The sequence below is a fragment of the Phoenix dactylifera genome, chromosome 6, assembly GCF_051530095.1.
Source record: "Phoenix dactylifera cultivar Ajwa chromosome 6, Ajwa_hap1_PhDact_Kaust_v1.1, whole genome shotgun sequence".
Lineage (NCBI taxonomy): Eukaryota > Viridiplantae > Streptophyta > Magnoliopsida > Arecales > Arecaceae > Phoenix > Phoenix dactylifera.
In genome coordinates, this window is record NC_143195.1 from 5,320,599 (window position 1) to 5,333,508 (window position 12,910).

Sequence of the window (12,910 nt, forward strand, 5' to 3'; positions counted from 1 at the left end):
CATCTACCTCCACACATACTTCCAGACACTCCCCCAATCCTGACCCTGATTCTGACTTCCCTACCTTTCCCTCCACCTCAGCTCCCACCACTTCAGCCGGACCCTCCTCCTCAGCTCCACCTACTCAGCCCATGGAGGTTCGCATTTCTCCTAAGCAGCTCCGGGAGTTGCGGCAGGAGATAGTGAGGGATCTTCGGGACGACCTGCTGAGGGAGCTCCGAGGTCCAGCGACTGCTCCCTCCCCTACACCCTCTTCTGCATTGGTTCCTTCCCTGTAAGCCGTGACCGAGATGACGGCCCATGTGCGGGAAGAAATCTACAATGTCAGGAGCCTGATACAAGCCCAGTTCTCTAGCATGAGCGATGTCACGAGCACCACTCGGAAGATGCGCGATGACATCCGACATGACATGGGCACCACTAGTCAGGGGGCCGAGCGCTTGGCGAATGTGCTCATCGCCAAGCTAGACACACTTCAGCAGACTGTGACCGAGCTCGACATGACACACAGCAGGGCCACCTCGGCCATTATCAGACAGTTAGAGCATGTCACCAATGCGGTCACCCTACTCGCGGAACGAATGCCCCGGGGAGCCGCATCCTCCTCGAGGAAGCCTTAGCTCTTTTTTTTGTATTTTGACTTGTATTTACAGCTTTACTTATTGTATTCACAAATACATATACATCAATACAATGAGTAGACAATTTTCTTCAATATTGTGCACATTTATCTGTACTCGCTTGTATGTTCTGCTTACCTCCTTTTTGATACGATGACAAAAAGGAGGAGAAATATTTAATAGATATGTAAAAGGAATCAAAATGAAAATCAAAACAAAGTTGAATGCATATGTTGAGGGGGAGAATCTGAATTTTTAAGAAAGCCAAATCATTATATCTATATAAGCCAAACAATTGAGTGCATGACATGAAGGCTTATATAATTCCAAATGAAAGGGGGAGCTTTAACTCCAAAATTTATTGTTTCACACCTTTCAAGTTTGGATAAATTAAAAAACCAGACACTTGAATTCATTTATAGATTTCATTTCCTTGTTTATTGAGCAATTCACTTTACATATACTCAATATTTTGTCATCATCAAAAAGGGGGAGATTGTGGAGTGATTGATTATAACCATATTTGATTTTGATGAGCTCAAAGCATTTGAGTATATCTTTTGTTTACTAATGAATTCAATCGAGTGTTTCAGTGAAAATCTTGTCTAAGTGTTTCTAGATTTGGTTCAAGATATTTTGGATAAGTTAAGAAGTCAGTTTGAACCAAAGTCTGAGACTCGAGTCGACTCCGGGATATTACGAGTCGACTCCAAGCGTATCAGAAGCACTGGCACGGGCTCGAGTCGACTCCGGAACATTACGAGTCGACTCCGACTGAGAACAGACAGATGAACAGAAAGACACAATTTAAAACCTGTCAGCGAGTCGACTCCTGAAGTGCGCGAGTCGACTCCAATGCTTACCGAGTCGACTCCGAAGTAGTTTGAGTCGACTCCAGGGAGTTCAAGGCAAAAGTCAGAGAGCAGTTTTCGGACACTGAGATCCGAGTCGACTCCCGCAATGCGCGAGTCGACTCCGAGACAACGCGACCCCAAAAAGACAGAAGACCAAATTGTTGTCTCTGAGAGCCGAGTCGACTCCAAGGCAGCGCTACACCAAAAAGGCAGAAGACTGAGTTTCGGAAACTGAGAGCCGAGTCGACTCCGGAACAGTTCGAGTCGACTTCAAGACTGGACGAGCTAAAAGACAGAAGATAGGGAGTTCGGGCTCTGAGCGCCGAGTTGACTCCCAGGACTGTCGAGTCGACTCGAGTGGGCCAAGTTGAAAAATAGCTCCATGAATTCCATGGGATGAGCCGACTCCAAGAATGCCAAGTCAGCTCCAGTTTTTGGCGAGTCGACTCCGGGTTAAGTCGAGTCGACTCCCAGTCGAGGAGGTCACTTTAATTCAAATTCGGAACAGTTGCCGAGCCGACTCCAGAAAAGCATGAGTCGACTCCTGTTACAGCCGAGTCGACTCCAGATCGCGCGAGTCGACTCCGACCCCAACGGACACATTGTCAGGATGTGCAGAGTGTGCAGAACGGGCAGAAAAATGTGTCTAACGGCTAGTTTCCGTGGGGGATGGCTTAAATAGCCACAGAGGACTGTAGCAAGGCAGAGAAGTACCATTCCACTCAAAGAAATCAAGCATCCTTTCTCTGCAAACTGATTTCAACGGAAAAGAAGGAAGAGGGCCATTAACTCCATTCAACCAACTCTTTCCAGCATTAAAAGAAGTCTCCTCCTACCTTCAAGTCTTCCAGATTTTCAAGAGGAGACCCAAAGTTCAAGAAGCCCTTCTCTTCTCCAACTCAAACGTGTTTGAGGGCTCTTAACTTTACTCTTATTAATATCGCTGTATATCTGCTTTTTAGAAGCTCTGTTTTTTCTATTTGTCTTTGTTCTTTCCATCTTGTCCTTACTTGATTCAATCAGGGGATTGAATCAAGGGTATATAGGTTTGTTGGTGAGCCTAGGTTGAAACCAACGGTGTAAGGGTTCGATTGTGATCCCAGAAAAACAATCGGGGTGGTTCTAGTCGGTGAGCCTGGAAAAACCGACCGAGTTCGTTGTGACCTCGTAAAACAACAAGTTTGGTTGTGAGCTTGGAAAACAACCGGCTGTAATCCGAGGGGTTATAGTGAATTCCCAAGTGAGACTTGGGGAGTGGACGTAGGAGCAAGGGTTAGCTCCGAACCACTATAAAAATATTGTGTTTGTGATTGCTTGTGTCTCTCTCTCTTACTCTCATTTCACTCACAACACATAGCAACTAATTAATCATCTTGCAACTAATTAAACCCAATTCACCCCCCCTCTTGGGTTGTCTATCTGGGCAACAGACCTGGAAGCATCTGAGCGGATCCTCCGACCTGGAGGTGCCCGAATGGCCCCTCCGACCTGGAAGCGTCCGAGCAGCTCTACAGACCCAAAGACGCCCGACTCGCGCGCTGTGGTCACATCTCCCCGCAGCGCGACCGAAAAACTACGCTTTGCCTTCGTCGACAATCAAAGCGGATGGCTCCTACAGGCATTCAGTTTACTCAACAATCAAAGCGTATGGCTCCTACAGGCATTCAGTTTACTCAACAATCAAAGCATATGGCCCCTACAGGCACTCAGCTCACTCAACAATTAAGGCGTATGACCTCTGCTGTCTACGGACATCAAGCCTCTTACGGCAAATCCACGTGGCTACGAATGATGGCATGACTCCACGATGATTTGGGAGCTTCGACCTAATCTCCTGCAGCAACAGCATTGATTCACACGATCGAGCATTAATTTCTACTACATGCTCAATCGTACGACAGACCGTTTGCCCCGTCACATCACAGGTAACCCAGCCCCCTCTATAAAAGAGGAACTTCTCCATTTTAGAGGGGGCCGGGAGATGGAAACTCTGGGTATTCACTACTCCTCCCATTCATACACCCCCTCTGACTTAAGCATCGGAGGGCCGGCACCGGAAACCCCGGCCACCGGCTTCTTGCAGGTCTCCGGGAGGACGTCGTGCGCCGCCAGACCGCCGCCACCTACTGATCCAGCACCGGAGGTCTACCTTCCTAGCCCAGTGGTCACCCCCGGATCCAAATTCCAGCAACAGATCCAACCATTTATGATGCTTTAATTAAGGAAAAGGTTGTTGTAGGTGATGTTATTTACATAGAAGCAAATAGTGGTGCAGTGAAGAGAGTATGTAGATGTGATGCTTTTGCTACAGAATATGATCTTGAATCTGGCTTCTGATGGTTCATTTCCAAGTTGGGTCGTGTGGGTGGAGCTGCCTCACTCAACTTAGCTTGGTGGATTGTGGTACTTGGGTAGCTTATAACTAGAAGATCAAGGTTCCAGCCATTTTTTATGACATTTAGGCTTGATTATACTTTTGGTCCTCCAAATTTATAGGTTTTAATAAATTCTTAAACTTTTAAAAGTTCAAATTTGGTCTGTATTTTTTCTCAACTATTTTATTATTGTCCTTCCCTTGGATTCTGGCTACTTTCCCTTATTAGAAGTCCCTATTGGCATTAATAGGTGATTACGTAACTGATTATATGGCAGAAACTAGTTAGATAAATGATTATTTGGCCGATTAATGATGTGGCATGTGGATAATGATATGGCATATGGATGATGTTGTGGCACATGCTGTGAAATTTTTTACCTAAAAGTGTCTGATTACTGAGTGCTACATCATCACCGATATGTCACATCATCACCTATGTACCATAAATTGTATTTTTGGTCCTTCAAGTTTCAAAAATTTTCTTATATGGTTCTTATAGTTTAAAAATCAAATGTAAACTAATATAACGAGGATAGTTAACACTAATATAAAGAGTAATATATATACATATATATATATATATATATAATTATATTAATAATATATTATTATATTGTTGATTTTACTCTATCTTTAATCATATTTTTAACCTCATCTTTCTTTTCCTCCTACCTTCCACCAAAATAGACATAAATACACGCAAGGCAAAAAGAAAATCTACACCATCATGACTCGTATATAACACCCCATCATATGTTATTAATCTAAACTTCCATTCAATCTTCTAATCTCATTCTTCTAGAAATGCAAACAAAGAGAGTCCGAATCGAACCCACGAAGAATGAAAAGTAAAGGAGGATTAAAAAAAAATATAATAATTTCTATTTTTAATTCATTTGTTCTCTTGGCTTTCTCGTTCTACTTTAGTCGGAGAAAACGTCTGAGATCTTTAGCCGTATAGTTTATGATTGTCGACCCATCCTTCTTCAAAGAGAATCTCGACAGCGATAGCGAGCTTGCCTGCGTACCTCTCCACCATTGCCACTACGACCATGGTGGCAATATTCAAATCTCCAAACTTGATCTGCTTTGGGTCATCTTTGGGCCCAGCCCCAGCCTCCGCGTTTTAAATATTGTCGTCATCTCTGGCTTTTTAAATACATCCAACGGCTTAGCCTACTTTAGAATTATCACTTGCCCTGCAACTAGGTCAACAAGGCTACATTAAACTACACTTGAAAATCAAGGAATCTAATTAAAATTTTTTAAAACGATGAGGATCATATAAAAATATTTGTAAAACTTAGAAGATCAAAAACACAATTTATGCTATATAGGCGATGATGTGGCACTCGACAATTAAATATTTTTTAGATAGAAAATTTTATAGCACATGCTACGTCATCACCCATATGCCGGATCATTAAAATAAATTTTTTTATTTACTATGCTATATCATCATCTATATACCATATCATCACCAACCGGCTATATAATTATCTATTTAAAAAGCTTCCATCATATGGTAGACCACGCAATTATTGGTAAATGCCATCAGATCTTCTAGTAAAATAAAGTGGCTGAGGAAAGAACGGCATTTAAATTGATAAGAAAAATTAGGCATTAGCTTTTTTAAGTCTAGAGGTTTATTAAAATTCCAAACAAAATTTGAAAAACCAAAAACATAATTTTTTCTGATATTTATTATTATTTTTTATTTAAATAATTTTGCTGAAATTTGTAAAATATAATAATATCTCATTGTTTGCGCAGCATTTAGTAATTTATGTTTGATAAAAGTGCGGGCAAGCTGCATTAATGTAATTTAGAGTTCGCCAGGGACCAAAAGGGTGGTTCTATATACACCCCCCCTATTGCTCAGGACACCCCCCCTATTGCTCAGGACACCCCCCAAAAATTAAAAAAAAATTAAATACTCTCTACACCCCCCCCATTTGCTAAGGACACCCCTAAAAAATTAAAAATTCCTAAATTACCCTCCACCCTCCCCACCCCCTCACCTAAATTGCTCTCTACACCCCCCAAACCCCCCCCACCCCGCTCTTCCCCTCCAAAGCACCCACCGGCTTCTCCCTTCCGCCCAAAAAACCTCGCCTCAAGCACCTCGCCGGCGGCCAAACCCCCTCCGTCTCCCTTTGAACTGTTCCGCCCAAAGCACCTCGCCAACGCCCAAAACCCCCCCGTTCCCCCTTCTCCCTCTCGTCGCCGGCATTCTCCCGATCTCCGACCACCTCCCCGGCTTCTCCCGGAACCACCTCCCCGGCCATCTCCCGAGCAACGAGCACCTCTCCCCCCCCCCCCCCCCCCCCGCCCCCGCCTCCCCAAATCGTTCGGCACTGGTTCTTTGAACCAGTGCCTTCGGTTCGGCCCCATGGGGCCGACCCGCTGCAATTGGGTCGGCCCCATGGGGCCGACCAAAATACATTGGTTCGGCCCCATGGGGCCGACCCAATGTATCTTGGTCCCCATGGGGCCGAATCCAATTTTTTTTTTTTTTTTCTGTTGCTAGACTAAGGATTATTTTTATTCCCAAATTTTAGCCTAGATCACGTCCTTAGGGTGAATTGGATACCCAACATCAAGGACAAGTTTTTCATTACTAGATTAGATAGTAATTTGAGAAGTAGGGATAATTTAGAATCATTATCATATAGCATTAACATGGTGCATCCAAATATGATGATCTTGTTACCTTCATCGATGTCATTCTTGATCTTGGAATGATTATCTCATATCAAATGCTCTATCAAATAATAAAACCACAACATTAGTTAACGAACAAAAACTAAAAACAAAAACTAAGAACTGCGGCATAGTTTTAGGTAAAGTCTATTATTGAGTTATGTCTTGAGTTTACGAGTCGTATACTTTTGAATTATCATTTATGTATGCAATTGAAGTAACATTGAATTATTTATCACAAAACCCAATCATGTAGATTCCAAGAAGTAACTTGTTTCTTTTTTGGCTTGTTTTATCATTTATCATTTATGTATGCAATTGAATTATTTTCTTTGATATAGCCTAACATTGAATTTCTATATTTTCAGACATGGATCCCGGTCCCTCCAGAGTTAGACCTACGGCGTCAGCTAGGAGACGTCGTGCTAGGATTGCTTCTCCCGAGCCTGCTCATATGCCATCGCCCTCTCCTGAGTCAGAGCATGATGATATGCCCGCTAGGGGCGAAGACGATGAGTCCGTTGGACCATGTCCAGGAGGTCCAGAGGATGAGTCCGTCCTGATCAGTTTCAGGACGCATATAGCAGCTTCCATCTGGAGGCAACAGGTATTGTTTATTTGTTATAGCATTATATTTTGTTTATTGATGTTTTATAAAGTAGTAGTAATTATACATTTATATTACAGGAACGGGCTCCACTAAAGTGCATGAACCATACTGCCAAGGTTGGTGAATGGAAGTGGTGGTCTTCAAACCAACCAAATACCAGGTTCAAAGCACTATTGAGGCAGTCGGGCCTCATAGAGTTAGTATAGTGCTCTTATCGATTCACCGATAAGATTCTGATTTCGGGCTTCGTAGAGAGATGGCAGCCCGAGACGAACACCTTCCATATACCATTTGGCGAGATCACTATCACGTTGGATGATGTATCCGCCATTTTAGGGATTCCTGTCGCAGGTGCCTCAGTAGCAGTTTCTCCTGAGAGGATGAGTGATCGGGATGCTGAGGAGCTACTTGTGGAGTTGTTGGGGGTGTCAGCTGGAGACGCGCGTCAGGAGGTACTGTCATCGCGCGGTCAGTCTGTGAGGATGGAGTGGCTGAGGACTCAGTTTCACTCTGTATCTGATAGAGACAGCCAGCAGAGGATAGAGTGTGCAGCACGAGCCTATTTGTTATTTTTGTTAGGCTGCACACTCTTTGCTGATAAGAGTGGGACCAAGGTGCCTATAGCGTATCTGTGTTTACTGCGGGATCTGGATAGGGTGAGCACATATGCCTGGGGTACAGCTGCCTTAGCATATTTGTATCGGCAGTTGGGGATTGCGTCGAGGTCATCAGTGAGACAGATCAGTGGTTATATGACGCTTCTGCAGGCATGGATTTATGAGCATTTTCCAGCACTCAGTCCTCACCCGTCGCTTGAGTATACTGATGCCAGTCCCCGCGTGCACCGCTGGATGCCCGGTACTCCATCCCGTACCACGATGGACCATTTAGTGGTTCTACGTGAGTCATTGGACCTTTTGAGCATCGATGAGGTACGTATCATATTACCATTTGCTTGTGTTTGTCAGTACTTTTAATATGCGATATAGTATAAAACTGAAATGGACCTTTTGTTTTGCAGGTTATTTAGGATCCCCATCATCGGCTTCGGGGAGATCGCCCATATGTTGATATCGCATTTTTTAGTGGCTCCATCAAGTGCCTTGATATCGTAGAACCCTATCATCCAGAAAGGGTTCTTAGACAGTTTGGTCGTATTCAGACCATCCCTCGAGCGCCACTAGCCCCTACGCGAGCCAACAGAGGTTCCACAGCAGGCTCGTACCGGATACATTACTCCTATATGGATCAGCTTTGGGAGCGGTGGGAGGACCACGTGCTGAGCCAGGCGAGCAGGAGCCACCCAGTTACCCGGCCATCAGACAGCGTACCGGGATACATGGAGTGGTATCTCCGTATCACGCACGTTGCAGTTCAGCCTCCTCATCTGCGCTCGAGTACTCATTCTGGAGCTAGGGGAGGTCATGATGATGCTGACATGCACCGGCGGCGTATTGCAGATGCACTCGGTATCAGTACCGACATTGTACGGATGGGTCCCTCAGAGGCTACGTCACTAGGTGCCGGGCACCTATTTCATGCTATTTGTCAGATGCATCAGTTACTTCTGGGTGATGAGCCTGGCCCGAGTACAGCACCCTCTCATTCGGATCCAGCACCCTCTCATTCGGACGTACAGCAGTACACGCGTCGACGACGGCGTCATAGGGATTGATGATGGAGCCTTTATTTTGATATTAATGAAAAATATATATTTTTGGTACATTTACGTGTAATCTTTGTAAAGCCTGGCCCGTTCTATTTTACACAAATATAACAGTGCACATAACAATCAATCTAACAATGCGAAGACAGATATTTTTTGATTTATATTGATGATGGAGTTTCACAGTACATGACTCTAAGAGCCCAAAAAAATTTACAACTTTCAAAAATTGTACATATATAAACAATCAATCTAACTCTACTGTCTCGCTAATTATAACATTAGGTGAGATGCTCTCTTTGAACTGTTGAATCCGGGCTTCATATGAATTTTCCCATCCGGTAGCACAAGGAAGATGATATTTTTGCCAGTTGGTCGCTACTGGCGGAACGGGATGTCCCGGCAACAAGAACACCTTCAAAATTAGAAATAAGAAAATATTAATAGCTACAAAATTATAAATAAGCAAAATTAAATAAGCAAAATTAAATATTCGCAAGTGTTGTGAACGTAGTACCTCAACAAAATGATTTCCATTTACGAATCCGATAGCGATATCTTTGCGGGATAGAAGAGGTACTGGCACAGAACGGAGAGGTAGGAAGGTCAGACATTGTTGCAACGAGAGATGGTATAGGACAACATTATAGCAGGATGCTATAAGATGACCCATGTCCGGCATAGTCATCCATCTGTCATATGGTGGACAATCATCATAATATGATAATGCATGAGTGATCTCAGCAATCGTCCCTTCCACACCATATAATGTGCGATAGTGGTCCGAATGACATTGCAACTCTTGCAATAAATCCTTCCTAACACGCACCCAGTCATCTTCTCCAAATCCCAGTAAGTCAGCTATTGCCCTAAATCCGCAATTCCCATCAGCTTTTACATCCTTGATATGCTGGATGTATGGTCTCAAGGCAGAAGGAATAGCATCAATATAGATAATGGGCGTATGTGACTGGGCTCTAGTACGAAAAACCTGCAAATAATATCAAATGATAGAAAATATGTAACAATGGCAGAAATATCCAAATAGTTATCCGTCTCAGCACATCCCGTACCGGCACGGCACGGCACGTCCCGACATGTCCCGTATCGGCACATCTCGGCACGGCACGTACCGACATGTCCCGTATCGGCACATCTCGGCACGGCACATCCCGTATCGGCACATCTCGGCACGGCACATCCCGTATCGGCACATCTCGGCATGGCACGTCCCGACATGTCCCGTATCGGCACATCTCGGCACGGCACGTCCCGACATGTCCCGTATCGGCACATCACATACCGGCACGGCACGGACCGTTCCGTAGACGTTGTGATACCTATTGTAAGGAAATAAATATTTGGTACTTACCTTTTGCTTGGGCCGCCTCTTTTGAATCTGAGTAGATGGATTGCGGATGGTAACTTTCTCAACACCAGGTGAATAACTATCCTGTCCAGATAGAACCAACTCAAACGCAGACGGGTCACGTTGAGTAGACGTATCAACCTTCATTGAAGCGCGCCCACGTGAACCGGTCTTCCGTTTTGCAGGCTCTAAAAGAGGTGTACTATCTGGACTTGCAATCTCTCGTAACTTCTTGATCATCTGCAATTGAGAAGCCCCATCTAACTTCTTGAATCGTAGCGCAATCAAATCTAACTCTGCATCACAACTCAACTGAATTGGCTGCACGGGGGAGTAGGCAGAATATCAAGTTTCCTCCAATGAGGATCTATGCAGTCGAGAGGAATGGGCCGACCTTCCACCCTGTACCGCGCAATCTGGTGAGCACATGGTATACCATGTGTGCGTCGAATAGCGCACCCACAATTTGAATCATCAAACCCAACTGAATTGGCTCGTTTCGATTGGGCGAGGACATGATTTAATGCACTTATAGATATGAAACCTCGCAACTCTTTGAATTCAGCTGGCTTGAAGTTGTGCTGCACTACCAATAAACTCTTCTCCAATGAGGCTTTAACGGAGCTGTGCTGCAACTCAATCAATCCATGTATTCTAGTCCAAGATGACTCGAAACTTCCTTGGCTTGATCCAAGCTGCTTTTTGAGCTTTGCATGTGCACTCTCGACCCTAGTAAACAAATGAAAGTTAGATATAACAATTGAGGCAAATTAAAATTAAATGAGTCTTTATTTGTGATACCTATTTGTCGTCACATTTCCGTAGTGCCTGCATGTATCCGTCCACGCCGCAACAAATCTTTCCTTGTATTTGCTCAGCCAAGTATCTGACACATACTGTAGTGCATCTGGATAGGTACCGAACTCTCTCTGCAGTGCACTCCAGCGATCATTATACTCGTCTTCCGTGGAGGACAGCACTAGTACATTCCAACTCATAATAAATTTATCCCATTTCTCCTTCAATTCGAAAATTTTTTTGCACTTGGCCAAAACATTCCTACTAATATGCCATCTACATAATAAATGTCTAGCAGTAGGAAATACTCTATGAATTGCATTCATCAAAGCCAAGTCTCTATCTGTAACAATCAACTCAGGCAAAACATCATCAGCTATGACACTGCGCAATCTCTCTAATGCCCAAGTATAGCTTTCTTCCCGCTCAGAATTTAAGTATACAAAAGCAATTGAAAATGTCATGTCAGTAGATGTCACCCCCACAATCTCTAAGAGCGGAAGACGATACCTATTCGTCTTGTACGTGCAATCCATTATCAACACACGGAGAAATGCACGGAACAAATCAATGCTGCCAGGGTGTGCCCAAAATAAGTCATGCACAACATCCGTATTAGTACAATTCCTATGCCACTCAATATATTTAGCCTCTGATAATTTACCTAATAGATGTTGCATTTCAGACCTTCCGGCTTTCTCTACAACCTTAAACCGTTGACGTACATTGTAGATAGTCTTGATAGTCGTAACATTGAGGGCATCTCTTTCCTTCAATGTGGATAATATGTCCTTTGGACGAACCAAACTCTTCGACATATCCACTAACAATTCCGTCTCCTGCTCAGATAATCTCCCTGCATATGAGTGCCCCTCCAGATTCTCTGCAGCGGGATGATTGTGCACTCCACATACGACCAGTAATATCCAATCATCCGCAGTATCCAATTTCTTTCCTCTTAATGCAAAAGGGCATCCACACTTCTTTGTCCCACAGGCAGTCTTTATTCGCTTTTCTTTTTTGGTTCGGTACGTCCCACCCCTCTCACAACCTAACGTAATTCTGGGTTTCTTAGAAATGGTACCTGCATCGGATGATTTGATTACAACAACAAAACCATTTCGCCTCCCAGCTTCACGACACCAATTACACAAGTCCTCTCTACTCTTGAAGATCTATACATTAAACAATTTATGTAAGTACACAGTTGTAAAAATAGCTCGCTAAACTAATACAAAATTGCACAATACATTATAATACCTCGTAAGTTGTAAATTCGCTTGTGTAATCCAGTACAAATTCTGATCCAATTATACTCGATTCGGTTGTAGCATAGCCCTACATATAAAATAATTTATCACCAAGAATTAATGAATCAGAGGATCTGTTCGGCACAAAATTCAGCAAGACACGCGATTTGGCACCAGAAGCCTTCTGTTCGGCTGCACAGTGCCGAACAGAAGGCTTCTGTTCGGCTGCACAGAGCCGGACAGAACCCTTCTGTTCGGCTGCACAGTGCCGGACAGAAGCCTTCTGTTTGGCACTATGCAGCCGAACAGAAGGCTTCTGTTCGGTTGAGGGTTGCCGAACAGAAGGCTTCTGTTCGGCACTGTTCAGCCGAACAGAAGCCTTTTGTTCGGCGATCCAGTGCCGAACGGAGCACGAACCGTGAAAAAAAAAAATTTCGAAACAAGGTGGAACACGTACCTTTGCGGCCGATTCTTCGTCCCAAATCACTAGTTGCTTGTCCATGCTTCGAATGGGGCTTAAATCTCCTTCAAAGATCGCCTAAACGATGTAAATGGATCGAGGGGTTTAAGGGGAGTTTGAGGGGTGTTTTTTTTTTTTCTTTTCAAAACGAAACGGAGGAGGAGGAGGGGGGTGTACTGAGAAAATTTCAAGGGCAATATGGT

General features: G+C 44.0%; 1 long non-coding RNA gene across 1 annotated transcript; it reads right to left on the reverse strand.

The window, feature by feature from the left end:
* Positions 1-8,962: 8,962 nt before the first annotated feature.
* LOC149753259 (uncharacterized) lies at positions 8,963-10,047 on the reverse strand. The gene is made up of 2 exons (XR_016395698.1): positions 9,348-10,047; positions 8,963-9,245 (listed from the first exon to the last, which is right to left on the reverse strand). It is a non-coding gene; the product is annotated as an uncharacterized LOC149753259 (long non-coding RNA).
* Between the last annotated feature and the right edge of the window lie 2,863 nt (positions 10,048-12,910).